At 39.7% G+C, this 13,863-nt stretch overlaps 1 protein-coding gene across 2 annotated transcripts in view; it reads right to left on the reverse strand.

Moving 5' to 3' along the window:
• The window catches only part of LOC109982923 (1-phosphatidylinositol 4,5-bisphosphate phosphodiesterase beta-4), a 66,001-nt gene that overhangs the window by 39,057 nt on the left and 13,081 nt on the right, over positions 1-13,863 (reverse strand). For both annotated transcript variants that reach the window (XM_020632392.3, XM_020632390.3), the window contains exon 3: positions 9,643-9,709. The gene's annotated coding sequence lies outside the window, so the exon portion shown is untranslated. The remainder of the gene's footprint in view (positions 1-9,642; positions 9,710-13,863) is intronic.

Genomic DNA, 13,863 nt, shown 5'->3' on the forward strand with positions numbered 1-13,863 from the left:
GGTTAATGATTGAATCAACATTGCCATAACAATAAAACTCACCATTATACATAAACCACTTAATGATAAATCAAGACCTTATCATGACTATTACTCATCACTTTTCTCATACTTTGGATGTTTCCTTGACTGGGATGATAGCCAGAACAAACTGCAGTATGAATATGCAGTACTGTAAATACATGTATCAGGGCGAAGTGAACCCTGATACATATAGAAGAGCAGTGATCAATCAAACTGATGAGCCCCCCCCCCCCCCCCCCTTCCCTCCATTTATGCCCTTACTTCAACTATTAAAATAATTCAAATTCCAGTTCAACATAATTTACCTCTAATGTTTTCTTAGTCTCAGAGCAGAGGCAAGAAAAACAGGTTCATTTGCTCAGTGTTGAACCTTCTCAACTGGTCAGAGTTAAAGCTCATGATAAATGTTTCACATACAATGGTCTTCATCATGCACCCTGACAGTGATTGCCAAGGTGCTCTGGGTTTGACCATGTATGGCTCTGCTGAAAAATCCCAGTAAAAGTGTCAGTCTTTGATCTAGGTTGCTCCAAAAATGTCTTGATAATCTTTATGATCTGAGAATATAAACTGTATGACCTTGCTTAACAAGAGTTGTAAAGTGTATTTCCCCCCTCTTACAGAGTTAACTAGTCGCTTAGGTGCATATTGATTCTGTATCGCCATCTATTACTTCAGATTATTTGCTCTGTATTGGTCATTTTGCATATTCAGAACCCATCACTTTGGTCTGCTGATGCCTCAGCAACACCAACTTTTTAGAGCTTCAGGAGCCAGTAGGTAGTGAGAAAGGACTTCCAGCCATGACCTCCTTTTCCATGCGTTGCCTTGTTTTACAGCCTGACTAGCAATTTGAGAGTTGGATTATTACAGTTTATGCCCACATCATTGGTGGATGATACTACTAGAAGTACTAATGAAAATCAAATCACTCCTGATTCTAAATTCTGGTCCAATGCCTACAGAGATTATTTGTGAGTCATTATAAAAACAGCAACTTTGTCATGGCTGGTTGAGACTGGTACTTTAAAATTCTACCTTATACTAAACTCAAGTTAAACAAGCTAATAAGAATACACCTCACTGATTCTTTTAAACAAGTTATCAACAAGAATTCAGAAAAATGTAGCATCTCACACTGCAGGATATTATCAAGATTTACCATGTGTGCAACAGTGAGCACTTGCTACCTAACATGATCTCGTTTGATTTATTGTGGTTTATTTAGTATGATGTTAGAGAGGAGTAAATGTAAAGAAATGCAGTCAACATTCCCTTTTTTTTTGAGGAACTAATCACGATTTCTGAAAGTATAAATATCAATCATCATTAGCATGCTAGCTTTCATTAGCCTAAGCTCTAGGCGTTTTGAAACACTGTTGGCAGCTGAGTTATCCTGCTGACTTCCAACTTATTTGCATCTGTGGTGCTGCTCTGAAATATTTTTGAAATCATTCAGATCTTCAATCCTAGATATCAAACATGCTTTAGAGTATTAGGGCCTTTGCACAGTAAGATTAACGGTGAAAGTCAGTCGCAATATTCCGAGTAAAACTTCTGTTTTATATTGAAAAGTAGAGTACATCAAAACCTTGAAATGAAGTCTAAATGAAACAGTAACATTCCATGATTACTATATTCACATGCTGGTCACGTCTCCATCTAAAATACTGTTCTGTTTAAATGTTCTTCTACAAGCTGACTGACGTTGCTCCTACATGCATGATAAAAAGCGTACACAATTCAAACTGAACTTCCTTATTGTCTATTTGATTTGTTCTTAAAAAAAAAAAGAAAACAATATCGACAACACAAATTGTCTGATTTGATTTTTTTTCATTTGCCTCAGATTCAAGCAATTTAAAGAAGCGTCAACAGGATGAGGGGTTGTTAAAATTATTATAATTGTATTATCATAACTGTAAACTGAGCCACTGCTCCAAACTAAACCTGTTATGATAGTTTAGAGCAAAAAAACAAAACAAAAGCAGGAACAATATCTGTACAAGCGGGTGTGATACATTATAGCATGGTCTTTACGCTCCAAACTTGCTTGGACTACATACTATTATGTTTTACTGCATATGAATGCAGTACAGTCACATTACTGTCTCAAGGCTGCATCCGGGTGTCTAATCTACCCTGTAAACATGACTGTCATTAAGTCTTATCTGTTTGTCGAGGATATTTGTCTTGTCTTCCGGCCACAGCGGCATGAAAGTGAGGACACGCCATACACTGATCCTGTGTTTTTACAAACAAAAGGCAGAAAACTACTGCGCAATGATAAAAACATGGAACTAGATAAGCCTTAAATGTTTTCTTAGTGGAGCATTTTGAGACCTAAAGCTGCAACAAAAAAACATTTTTCTTTTTGGATCTGTGTAACACAAAACGTCCATCTTCAACCATATGCAACCTGTCAACCATCTTTACTGTTTTTTTATGCAGCTCCTTCAAGTAAACAATCAATCCTTTTTCTCTCATCACTAGGGACAGAGCAGTCTTTGAAGGTTGAGGTACAGCGTCTGCAGTATTGCGGTCATTGGACTTCTTCGAGATGAAGACCAGTCATTGTTCGTTCTAACCCTCACCTATGGTCCTGAGCTAAGGATAGTGACCAAAAGAAAAAGATCGCGGTTACAAGCGGCGGAAATTAGTTTCCTCTGGAGGATGGCTGGGCTCAACCTTTGAGATATGGTGAGGAGCACAGATATTTGGGGGGGTGGCTTGGATTAGAACCGCTACTGCTTTCGCATGTAAACAAGCCAGTGGTGGTTCGGGAAAATGTATAATATAAAATCTTTAAAATGCAAAGTAAGGTAGCATTGTTTTCTAAAATGTAAAATTTCATATTTCTGCTTCATTCCACCATGTTTGAATTAAATTGATCCAATGTATGAGAAGCTCAAAAGCAGTTTTGAGGACAATTTGGAATGACAGACAAATTAAATAGAGTTAAAAAGAGCGAGGGTTTGATGGGGCATGTACAATTGTAGAAATATCTCCAGATATCTAGTTTGTTGCATTGGTGTCACACATTTTATTATATTATATTATATTATAATTTCATAGCAGCCACACAAAAAAGTGTGCAAATTATTTAACAAGTGTAACCACAGAGTCACTTGTTGTTAGTTTCCTCTACAAGTTGAACACTTTCACTTCAACAGGTTGCCTTTAGGCGACGTTGATTTCAAGACTGTAGACAGACTACAGCTTTCTGGCTCTGGCTGTTAAAATTGCATTACCATGAATTGGATTAAACTCTGCCCTATCACACAGAATCCAGTTAGCAGAAGGCTTCCTGCTCGCCCATAGTTTGCACACGTCAGTCACACAACACTCAGGCTGTGAGTCACAGACAAATATCATAAAATTGCTACTGTTTGCACTGAATTAAAGCAATCTTTAATTCAATAAGAGTCTCAGTGTTATACAACACCTTAGAGACCTCTGTTCTTGTAGCAAACAGCACATATGGCAGTGAAATCAATGCTACTATAACCTGCATCTGTTTTCATTTTTCATTGAGTCATTAAACAGCAGGGTGCTGTAAGCGGGGAAAGACATCGCTGAGTAAACATGTACTTAGCTGAACAAGGATGGAGATCCTGCATGTATATAGCTGTGTGTGAACTGTGGGAGACCTCTGATTTCACTATCTTTAGCATGCCTTGACTCAACTGACATAATGCAGCATGCCGACTTGTGTTGACCCAAGTGTGTTTAAGTCTGTTATTGTTTCAGGCCACTTGGCCTCTGGTTCCTTCATGAGTAAACCTGATGGAGTTGGCGGAATAAAATTTCTGGGCCAGGTCACTATCTGTAAGGAATAGGGACATTTGTGGAACCCAAACAATGTATTAGTAACGACCTGAAATATTAAGTTAAAACTTGATCAAGTCCTGCCATAACAGGAGTGTATGTAATGAATAATCATATGATTGTCCATAAGTGGATTGGCCAAATGTATAAATGTATAATTATTGGCAATCACTGTCCTTGATGAGACCGATGCCTGTGTAATCCGTTCAACACGTGGTGTTGTCTTCAAACTTCAGGAGTTTCATAGAAGGGTATCATGAGGTGCAGTCAGGGAGCAGTGGGGAGAGATCACACCCCTGGGGGGTACCAGTGCTGGTTGTCCAGGTGTCAAGGTGAGCTGGGTCAGTTTGTAGTGGAGAATATCAAGGAGGATGGTGTTGAACACTGAGCTGAAGTCTATAAACAGAATCCATGAATAGGTCCACAGGGAGCTGAGGTGACTCAGGATGTAGTGCATTCATCCACCGACTTGTTTGCCGGGTAGGCAAACTGCAGGGGTTCCAGCAGGGGTCCTGTGATGTCCCTTAGGTTGTTCCACACCAGTCTCTTGAAGGACTTCATGAACACAGACACAGGGGCAGGGGGAGCAGGTATAGCAAAGTCATAGTGTCTGGGTGGTGTTGATGGGGTGGTTGATGGTTGTGAAAACCTGAAGTAGAAGCTGTTCGGGTCTTCGGCCAGTCTATTCTTACCTTCAGGGTGGGGGAGGGTCTCCTGTAGTTGGTGATGTCCTGATGTCATGCCTCTCCAAACTGAGGAGGTGTTAGCTGAGAAGCTGTTTTTTTTTAGCTTCTCAGTGTAGCTCCTCGTAGCTACCCTGCTCTCCCTCACCAAACAACGTCAACACTGATGCCGTACTTACCCAACGGAAACTTTATCATGTTCTACATTGGATATTATCTCTACTCAATTTGTATCCTATATATCTGTATTTTCCTTTTACTACTCGATGAAAATTAGCCTTTCAACTCGGGTACATTTACATCTGTCTGAATGTTAATAAATGTCCACAGTCCCTTTTCAAATAATTAAATAAACAGCTGCTCTAATGAAGTTGGAAATAGTCATAACAATAGACTGTGTCAATGAATTTGGGTAGTTTCAGGTGCATATGTGTCAAATACTGACTCAAATCCCATATTGTTTATACCCTTAATTACTATATGTTGCTACACTAAGTATTATTTTGTCCTAAACACAAAATGTGCAAAAACATAAAAACTATTTTTTGAGAAAATATATATAGTATTTTTATTCTGGTATTCGTCCAATTAAGAATTCTAATTGAACTCTCATATATTATGTGTAATATTTATAGGTCGACTAACTCTTAAGAAAAACTAAAAGTTTGCCTCTCTTGTCTTTAGTGGACAACAAAGTTTTATTTTGAAACATATATGCACTTTAAAAGTTTCTGATCCCACATTAATGGAGAATATGCTCCATTTGTGCAGAATTGTTGGGGTGATATAAAGTAATTGCTATTTATTTGACAAAAGAAAACAAACTTTCTACTGTCCTCTGGCTGACATAAGCCTTTCTTGGGTTACATGCACAAAAAGCTGTATCAATGTTTGTTTCTATGAGATTGTTGTGGAGGAAGTAATATGCTGCTGAAGGGAAGAATGTCTTTTTCCAAGCCGAATGACCCTTTCGGTGCTCTTCTTTGCCTTTTATAGTTGAGGATCACCATCACACTCCTGGCCTTGGGTTACATAATTAACTTGAGCCTGGGATGTCTTTTAGTCCCACATACTGACAGTGGCCAACTGCGGTCCGACAAAACATATGTGCACACACAAGCACTAACAACACACAAGTATCACACAAAACATGTGCATGCATGTCAATAAGAACTAATTTTTTCAAAATTAAATCGCAGCAGTTAGGATCTCCCTCACAATGAAACACAAGTGCTTTGCTAGGTCAGTCTCCAGGGTTCATCCCTACTGAACAGCAGATGTGGATGTAAATGAGATCATAAAACCCACAACCATACTCAAGAGTTCTATATATAGTCATCCACTTCCAGCCTCTGCCAAATTCAGTTACACAAAGAATTTAACACATGGCCTAATGGACAGAGCATTCACCTAATAAATAAGGGCCTAAAGCCTTTGTAAAATGAAGTGTGTGTGTGTGTCTGTATATGTGTGTGCAGATTCAGAAGGCTTAAAGCAAAGGAGGTAAGAGAGAGGGATAAGGGCTATCCCCAGATTATCTACTATCTTAATCAGAGTTATTTAGAGCACTGCATGTTTGACTTTGTGTGTGTATGAATATTTGTTTGTGTGTGACTGTTTAAAAAGGCACTTAGTCAGGGAGTTCCCTGAATGTAATGAGGTGGAGGGGCCAGGCTGACGCATTAGCACACTTAACTGAACCCTGTGACTGGGACACAGCTCTGTGGTCGAAACCTTGCCTGCCATCTGTAAACAGACGGCAGAACTGTATCTGCACTACTTCTATTTGTAATTAACCAGAGCAAAATGTATTTTTAGTTGCTAAGAACAGGAAAACTGAAAAATACAAATAAACTTTAAGGCAGGGAATTGTAATGCATAAAAGGTTTAATGTAACTCTGGGAATCCCCACAACATTGCTGTTCTAAGCTGCTTTGTTTTGGGAAAGATGAGTCCTACAAAGCCTGACTAGAAAACCTCAGTGCTTGCACAGAGATGCATATTTGTATATTAAGCCACCAAATTGAATATGTAAAACACATATTTCATGAGGTGATGCATCCATGTGTGGTTAATAAAAAGGACAATACACTGGAATATTTGCATTAAAAGACTTGATTTTTAACAGTGTGTGTAAAAACCATGATATAGAAATATTAGAAAAAATAGCACAGAGAAGGGATGTTGATCAAACTGAGGAGTCTGAGTAAACAGCACATTTATGATCCATCAGACTGATGACATTTAAAATCAGTGGTATACTATTCCAGGAGGCATGTGAGGACACAGCCAGAATCTAATATAGGCTTAGTCTAATCATAGAGTAAATGGACTGATGTTTCACTTCGAGGTGAAGAAGGTGGGTTCAGGGCAACCTGCACAAGCCAGTTAATTTTAGAATGGAAGTTAGATAACTGGCCTTTGCAGAGGGATGCCTGCAGAGGGAAAATACCAAATTATCCCAAAATTAATATGTTACATCACAAACCCTGTGCTGCTCTGTACCGTGTGTGACGGTCTCATTTAGACCAGATTAAGAGTTCAAAGGTTCAGTTTGCCCAGCCACACATTCACTGCAGGAGACCTTCGTTGGCCAGGTTTGCCCAAACATGGTCAAAGATATGGAGGACACACACACACACACACACACACACACACACATACACACACCATATTCCGATTGACCTATGTGAAGTTATTTAGACACCTATGTAAATCATTTGGAGAGGATTCAATTTTTCCCTAACTTATCTCACTCCACTTTAAATGTACGGTTTTGCTAAATATGAAAAGAATTTGTAGCATCCCTGACACAGTGCCTTAAGATGATCAAACAGTGGCTTATTAATTTATAATAAATGATACTACAAACTTCACAACACTGGCAATCTCCATATTAGAGAATGTAAATTGCTGAAATAGAAGCAATTCATCTATTCTCCTGACTGATATCCCTCTCAAAGGGAAACATGGGGTGTGCGGGATTACCCTGCAAAGAAGAAAAAGGAAAATAAGTAACAAACAGAAGCTTAAGATTTTACGATAAGGAGAACTGGGCAAGGGGGAGGACAGTGGGAGGGAGTAGCAGTTACTCAAAACTATGGGATTTCTCCTATTGCCCAAATAAGTACCTATTAAAAGAGCATTTGTGCCCCGCTGAGCTGACGATAAGGCAGCCAGGAGAAAGGAGCAGTGGAAATAGAACATGTCCATATAGAGAGGGGAGCTTTGGAGAGTGGGTGCAGGAAGGGGGTAGGACAGGGGCAGGGGTTAAATGCTTCCCCAGAATGTGTGCTTTCCACTGGCGTAAGCCCAGTGAAAGAGTCCCCAAGTCCCCGCTGACTGACTTACCCTGAGGGCCTACTATGAGCATGATTGAGCACAGAGCAGCTGAACAATTGGCCAAGAAATAAAAGCTTTTAAATCGGTTCAGCATTCAAGTGTTGTGTTTACTAATATTTGAAAACACTAACTATGAGAGACTGGAGGTTTTTCCATCAGGTCTTTCCCAGGCAAAGAGTTTTAACCACTAGACTGACAGAGGAACAGAGAAGATAAAATCAGAAAGAGGAAAACCTTTCTTGACAAACACATCACAGATGTTGCTCTGCTCTGACACCATTGGTCTCCATAGCAACCTTGCTGGCCAGTAATAGCCTCTAGCTTGCCTGGCTGCAGTGGCGTCATAAAAGACGCACACACACATGCACCATGGACATGCAAGCGATCAAATTTTAGCTTTGAATGGGATACTGGGTATTTATAGAGACAGAAGGAGTGTGTAGCCCACCCAAACCTACCACCCCTCTTGGCCTTACCAGAGAACACTCACATACCTAAACAGAGACCATCTATCCCCATCATTACAAACCCTGGCCTCACACACACACACGCACACACATGCACACACGCACCCCTCGCACAAACACACACACAGACACACACACACATAAAAAACGATCCACGAGTCCCTTGATTCTAGTAAACAAGCCCTGTAATTGGTGATAACAGATAGCTGGGAATTATACATTAGAGCTGGCTTCTGTTGCTGTTTTCCCTTGTACATGCAAAAAGCACTGACTAAGAGAATCCAAAGATGCACACTCATTTCAACATTAAGCTTACGTACATTTTGCAAGGAATGACCTTTAATACAGATGATAATGTCCTGTAACTAATGCAAGTGTGTTGTGTTCAGGTTCTGCAAAACATTGCTTTTATTTACAACTTTGCCATAATATCAGACGTCCCTGGCACTTGGACGCACCCTAATCTCATTGAAAAAGTTAGTCAGGTTTTACAATCTTTGAACCTTGAGAAGCATGCCTCATGGGATAAAAGAAGACTCCTTACGTTGTATTCTGTACTATAGCTGAGTTTCATATTGATATACCTACCCTGTTACAAGATCAACTTGTTTACAGATGTTAATATCAGAAAAACCTCTATTGCAGCCTAAAATGCGTGTTGTGTAGCTTTTCTTGTAGCAATTCTTTTACAGCAGATTTCTGTCCCCTTCACCAGGAGTTCAAACAACAGTTTGCAGATATAGGGGGCATGAACTCCGGATTTTACTTTATATCCAAGCTAAAAAAAAAAAAAAAGACAGCAGACTAACTGGCTTTTTTGGCCATTTCTGCTGTGATGGTCTGTTTGATCCATTCATATCAAGCAAAAATGTCCAGAATTGATCAATATTATCCTCTTATATTCTAACTCAACTCATACTAATTGGTTTTCCCCATTCAAGACAACTGCATCCAACTATTTAATTTTCACTGTGTGTAATTTTCTTTTGCATGTTCCACCAATTCATTTAAAATGTATCACTTTATTTACTGACACTGTGTGTGACAACAAACTACTGTCTTCTAGACTTTCTAAATCATACATCTGTCTGAATCCAAAGAAAGCAACACACTTTGTACTCATAAGCGCTTTCATCACAGCCCACTTCCACATAAACTAACGTGAAATTACCCTGTGTTTAATGGTGACAGCAATTTGCTGTTGAGGCAAGGCTGTGAACTGATGATGACGTAATGGATTGAAAAACCTTGAAAGCTTCTGTACTGTATATGTGGGAGTTAAATAAAATTGTACTTACCAGGTAACAGACAGAGGGACGGAAAACTAAGGGGAGGGGACACACTGGAGGACAGCACTGGACCACTCTAGAAAGAAAATAATGGAGATAATGGAAAGAGAGAGGAAAAAGTGGGGGGAAACAGAGCAAAAAGGATATTAGTTAAATGTAATTTGCACATATCCAACTCCCTGCTCACTTCATTATTCAGCTGCATCTTGTACACATACAGTTATTACAGATACTCGTGATGCCTTCAGGGGAGACACTGACACACAAATAAGCGTGTCTCTTCACAAGCACACAACACACACAGGGGTGTAATCACTCTTTCTCTCGTGTGCTTCTCATCCTATTTGGCGTTTGTAGATTTTTAATCATTCCTCTGGCTTCTGCTTATTAAACTTTTAAGTGCTTCCCTAAAGAAAAACTGCCTTCGTCAGAGCGTGAGGTGGAAATGAGCTGGCAAATGAGACAAAAGGCGCCACCTCCGCGTCTGCTCTGCTGTAGCTTTAAGTAGTCGGTATGTCACTGAGGATAAGTCAACTAAAAGCATAAGATGTAAATGCCAAGGACAGATTGGGTCAAAGCGATGGTCAGTGAGACACAGCTAAAAAGGAAGAAAATTAAGATCGTAAAGAAGATAATTCTCCTTTTGGCAGGACTGCTTATATCCTTAAGTCTGCACCAAAGACAAGACAGATTCTCCAACATTTCCTGTGCTTTGTGGTGGCTGTGACTCGGCTCGTGTCCCACCTCACCTCACCATCACAGCTCCATCCTGCTTCTCTCAATACAGGACAGGAACTGTAGAAGTAAAGCTGTCTTTATACAAGCCCTTTGCAAGATATACTTTGCTATATAAATGTAGACATGGCAGTATGGATTTCAACACCTACATGTGGAAAAGTTGCTGCTGTGCAAAGTGTATTTACATCCAGGATTATGCCATCTTATTAATGTTTATTTTTGTGAGCTCAGTAAAAAAAGCGCATCCTGTGACTGGCCCCTTTGCTCCGGTTTGCAGAAGGATTATCATACATTAAATCAAAAGGTAGATTTTTCTAAGAGGATTGAAAGTGACTCCATTACTGTGTGTCTAAGGACAACAATATGGTCATATGTACCATAATACTGAACATTCATTCTGATGTCAGCATATATTAAATACAAGCAAAACTGATATAAAAGCACACGATAACCTAATTAGTGTGCAGAAATACTATATCCTATCAGACTGCTACACAGCATCCGAAAGATTTTACCCTGGAAACAGTTTCCATCCTGCCATTCCCACTGTTTGGTCATTTACACCAGCTCTCTGTCCATTACTTCCTGAATGGCCATTTCCTGAAGGGTGTGTCGTTCCCAGGGGAACCATCTTTAGAGATGCTCAACTATCTGAATTTCATGAACACCCAGAACAAGACTGGATTAAAACCATAAAGGACATGTGTCAGTTAGTGTGCCTGTCTCTCAGATGAAAACTCGCCCTCGTTAGGCACACGGCAGCAGAGCAGAGCGTTTTCTCAGGAAAGCTAAAGGCAAAAAAGAGCCTGGTGCTCTGCTGAAGTAAAACAAGGGTCCATATATTCTACAGTATATTTAAACATTTTGTGCCTCTGAGGGGCAACAGGTCCCTTCAGGGGCGTGGGCTGCCGTTTTTGAATGGTAGGGAAGACACTGAATTAAGTTGCTCCACATATAATCCATGTAACCCAACAGCACTGATCTCATTTATATTAAGGTATGATGAAACTTGTTCTGACATGCTAAACGTATTTATACTTTATATGGTTAGGCAAAAATGGTGGAATTGCAGGGCACACATGCATTGAAAGCAACTTACCATCCAAAGATGAGGGAATTGTTGTGAAAAAATAAAATTGTGATGCCATTGCAAGGATGTTACTGTAGCTGGTCTAGTAAACCCCTCAATGGGAATATTGTTCCCGCTTTAGAATGTTGGGAAGACATCTTTACTGGAAACTACTTTATTCACTTACTCTACTGGTTTTAAATATACCATTCATTTTGGAAAGGAAGACAATCTTGTAAACGTTGGAGAAATGCTTACCTAATAAAAAAACTGAGCTGCTTGAAACAAGCATGGCTATTGTTAGTGGTGGTTCAGAATGCAGCAACCATGGGCATGCTGTTTTGGTTGAAAAGCTGATATTTTAAATTTGAAATAGCTGTGCCTCTTTGCCAATGTTTTGCCACATATGAAGGACAGGAAGACAGCTCATGAGGCTGTATCAAAGGAAATCTGGGCTTTAGACAAACATGATGGAATGGTTTATATTGGTCTTTTAACCAAAAACGATTTACTTTAAACGAAAGAGTTAAACACGAAAAAAAATCAATTAGTAATCAGGAACTGATTTTAGGAGTCGACATTTCTCAGACAGGTAATCAGTCATTGATTGACTCAGTATTGATCCCGCTCGATCCATTCTGTCTTTGGACTCATCTATCTGCTATCTATCCATCTCGCTCTCTCTCAGACTCATCATCTCTCACAGTGGCAGCTTATGTGGATCAAATATTCGACATGTCAAGTGGCCTCAATGGTCGAGAGCTGTTCACAGGCCTCTTCAGTCAGGGGAGAGGATCAGTGGGTACTCTGCACCAAAAAAGGGAAGTTGTGTCATGTATGCAGAAACTAGTATTTATGTTCAGCTGAGCATCCTGGAGAGAACTCCACAGACAGATCCAGAGACTTAGAGGGACAGCAGACAGTTGGACAGAGAGAGGAAACTTCATTGAAATAGGGGAATGTTTCCAGTAGATTCATAATTTATTAAAATTCTCTAACACTGATTAAGCTTTTGGGATCCCGTTAGGGAGGTCAAAGCCTGGACTGTGAGATAGCTAAGATGTGGGTTTTAAATGGTCTTACATGCCATGTAAAGTAGCAACGGTGCAGCAATGAAATTAGCAGTTAATATTACTTTATTTAAATTTCAACATTAATCAGCCTTTTCTGCATCCAAAGAAGGTTTATGTGCTCAAGTTTGTTTCTAAAGCCAAACACATGGTGGGCAACCATGGACCAATTTTAGCAGTGCAGGACCTCTCCAAAGATGGTCTGCTCAAATAATCCTATCTTTATCTACATAACAATATAAACACGTGAAATACATGCATCCCAAAGTCTGCCTAGTCCCTAAAGCCCAAAAAAGGAGAAAATCATTTTATAAACACGTGCCACACATTTCACCAATCTGACTGATCCCTTCATAAATGGGCCATGCGTTTACTACATCAGGCCAATCAGATGAAGGCCACAGTGCTCAGATACATTCGGATGCAGAGGATGTAAGTGCTTTTAATTTTCTCTGTGAGGTTGGCCAGCATGAAAGTTTAGGAAAGAGAAAGGAGCAAAGTCAATGAGGTAAACTAAGATACTATATATTTATTTCACGACATATCGTCATTGCATTATTACACAATCTTAGCCCACATTTTCTTTTAGCACAGCTTTTTGATTACAACAGGTCAGAGAACGTACTGAACTTCAACACACTGTCAGTGCTGATGGTTTTTATTCAAAGTAGAAAATGCTTCCAGCGTGCATCCTTCATCAGAACAATACAAAATATAAAACAGTATATTCCAAATTGAGAAGACTGTTAGTACTTAAATCCTGCAGAGTGGAAATAAACGGCTCTATTATTTTCAATTCGATTTGTTGGTTTTAAAAGTAAGACTCAACAACTTCAACAAAAAAAGAACTCAACTTGCATGAGTGTTAGCATGGAAAATCAAAACTAATCCAATTCAAAGTAGAGTCGAGGAATGGATACACAATATCCAACAAAGAATGTGCTTTCTGCCTGAAATGCACGCTTTGTGGGTGCGATTAGAGTATTTGTGTATTTTTAGAGGGTACCATTCCATGTAACATTCAGCGGTGCAGCAATAATTCCTTTGATTAGGGCAACAGGTAAGAGGCTGGTAATCTCACCCCTGCCTGCCAGAGGATTTAAATGGTGTAAACAGTGGCAGCTCCACCATCATCACTCAACCTGTGACAGCTCTACAGGGGAACCACACAGGGGTGCTGATTAAAAGGACAGCACTGTTATCCCAGCCAAGCGAACACACACACATACACACATACTCCCACTGGTATCATAAGATGGGATATGGCAGGGGAAGTGACATTATCAATGTTACTATTAATAGCCCAGTTTTAAAATAGCACGCAGACTTTTACACACACATAAGGAAAGTTGG

This window comes from Labrus bergylta, chromosome 15, assembly GCF_963930695.1.
Source record: "Labrus bergylta chromosome 15, fLabBer1.1, whole genome shotgun sequence".
NCBI lineage: Eukaryota > Metazoa > Chordata > Actinopteri > Labriformes > Labridae > Labrus > Labrus bergylta.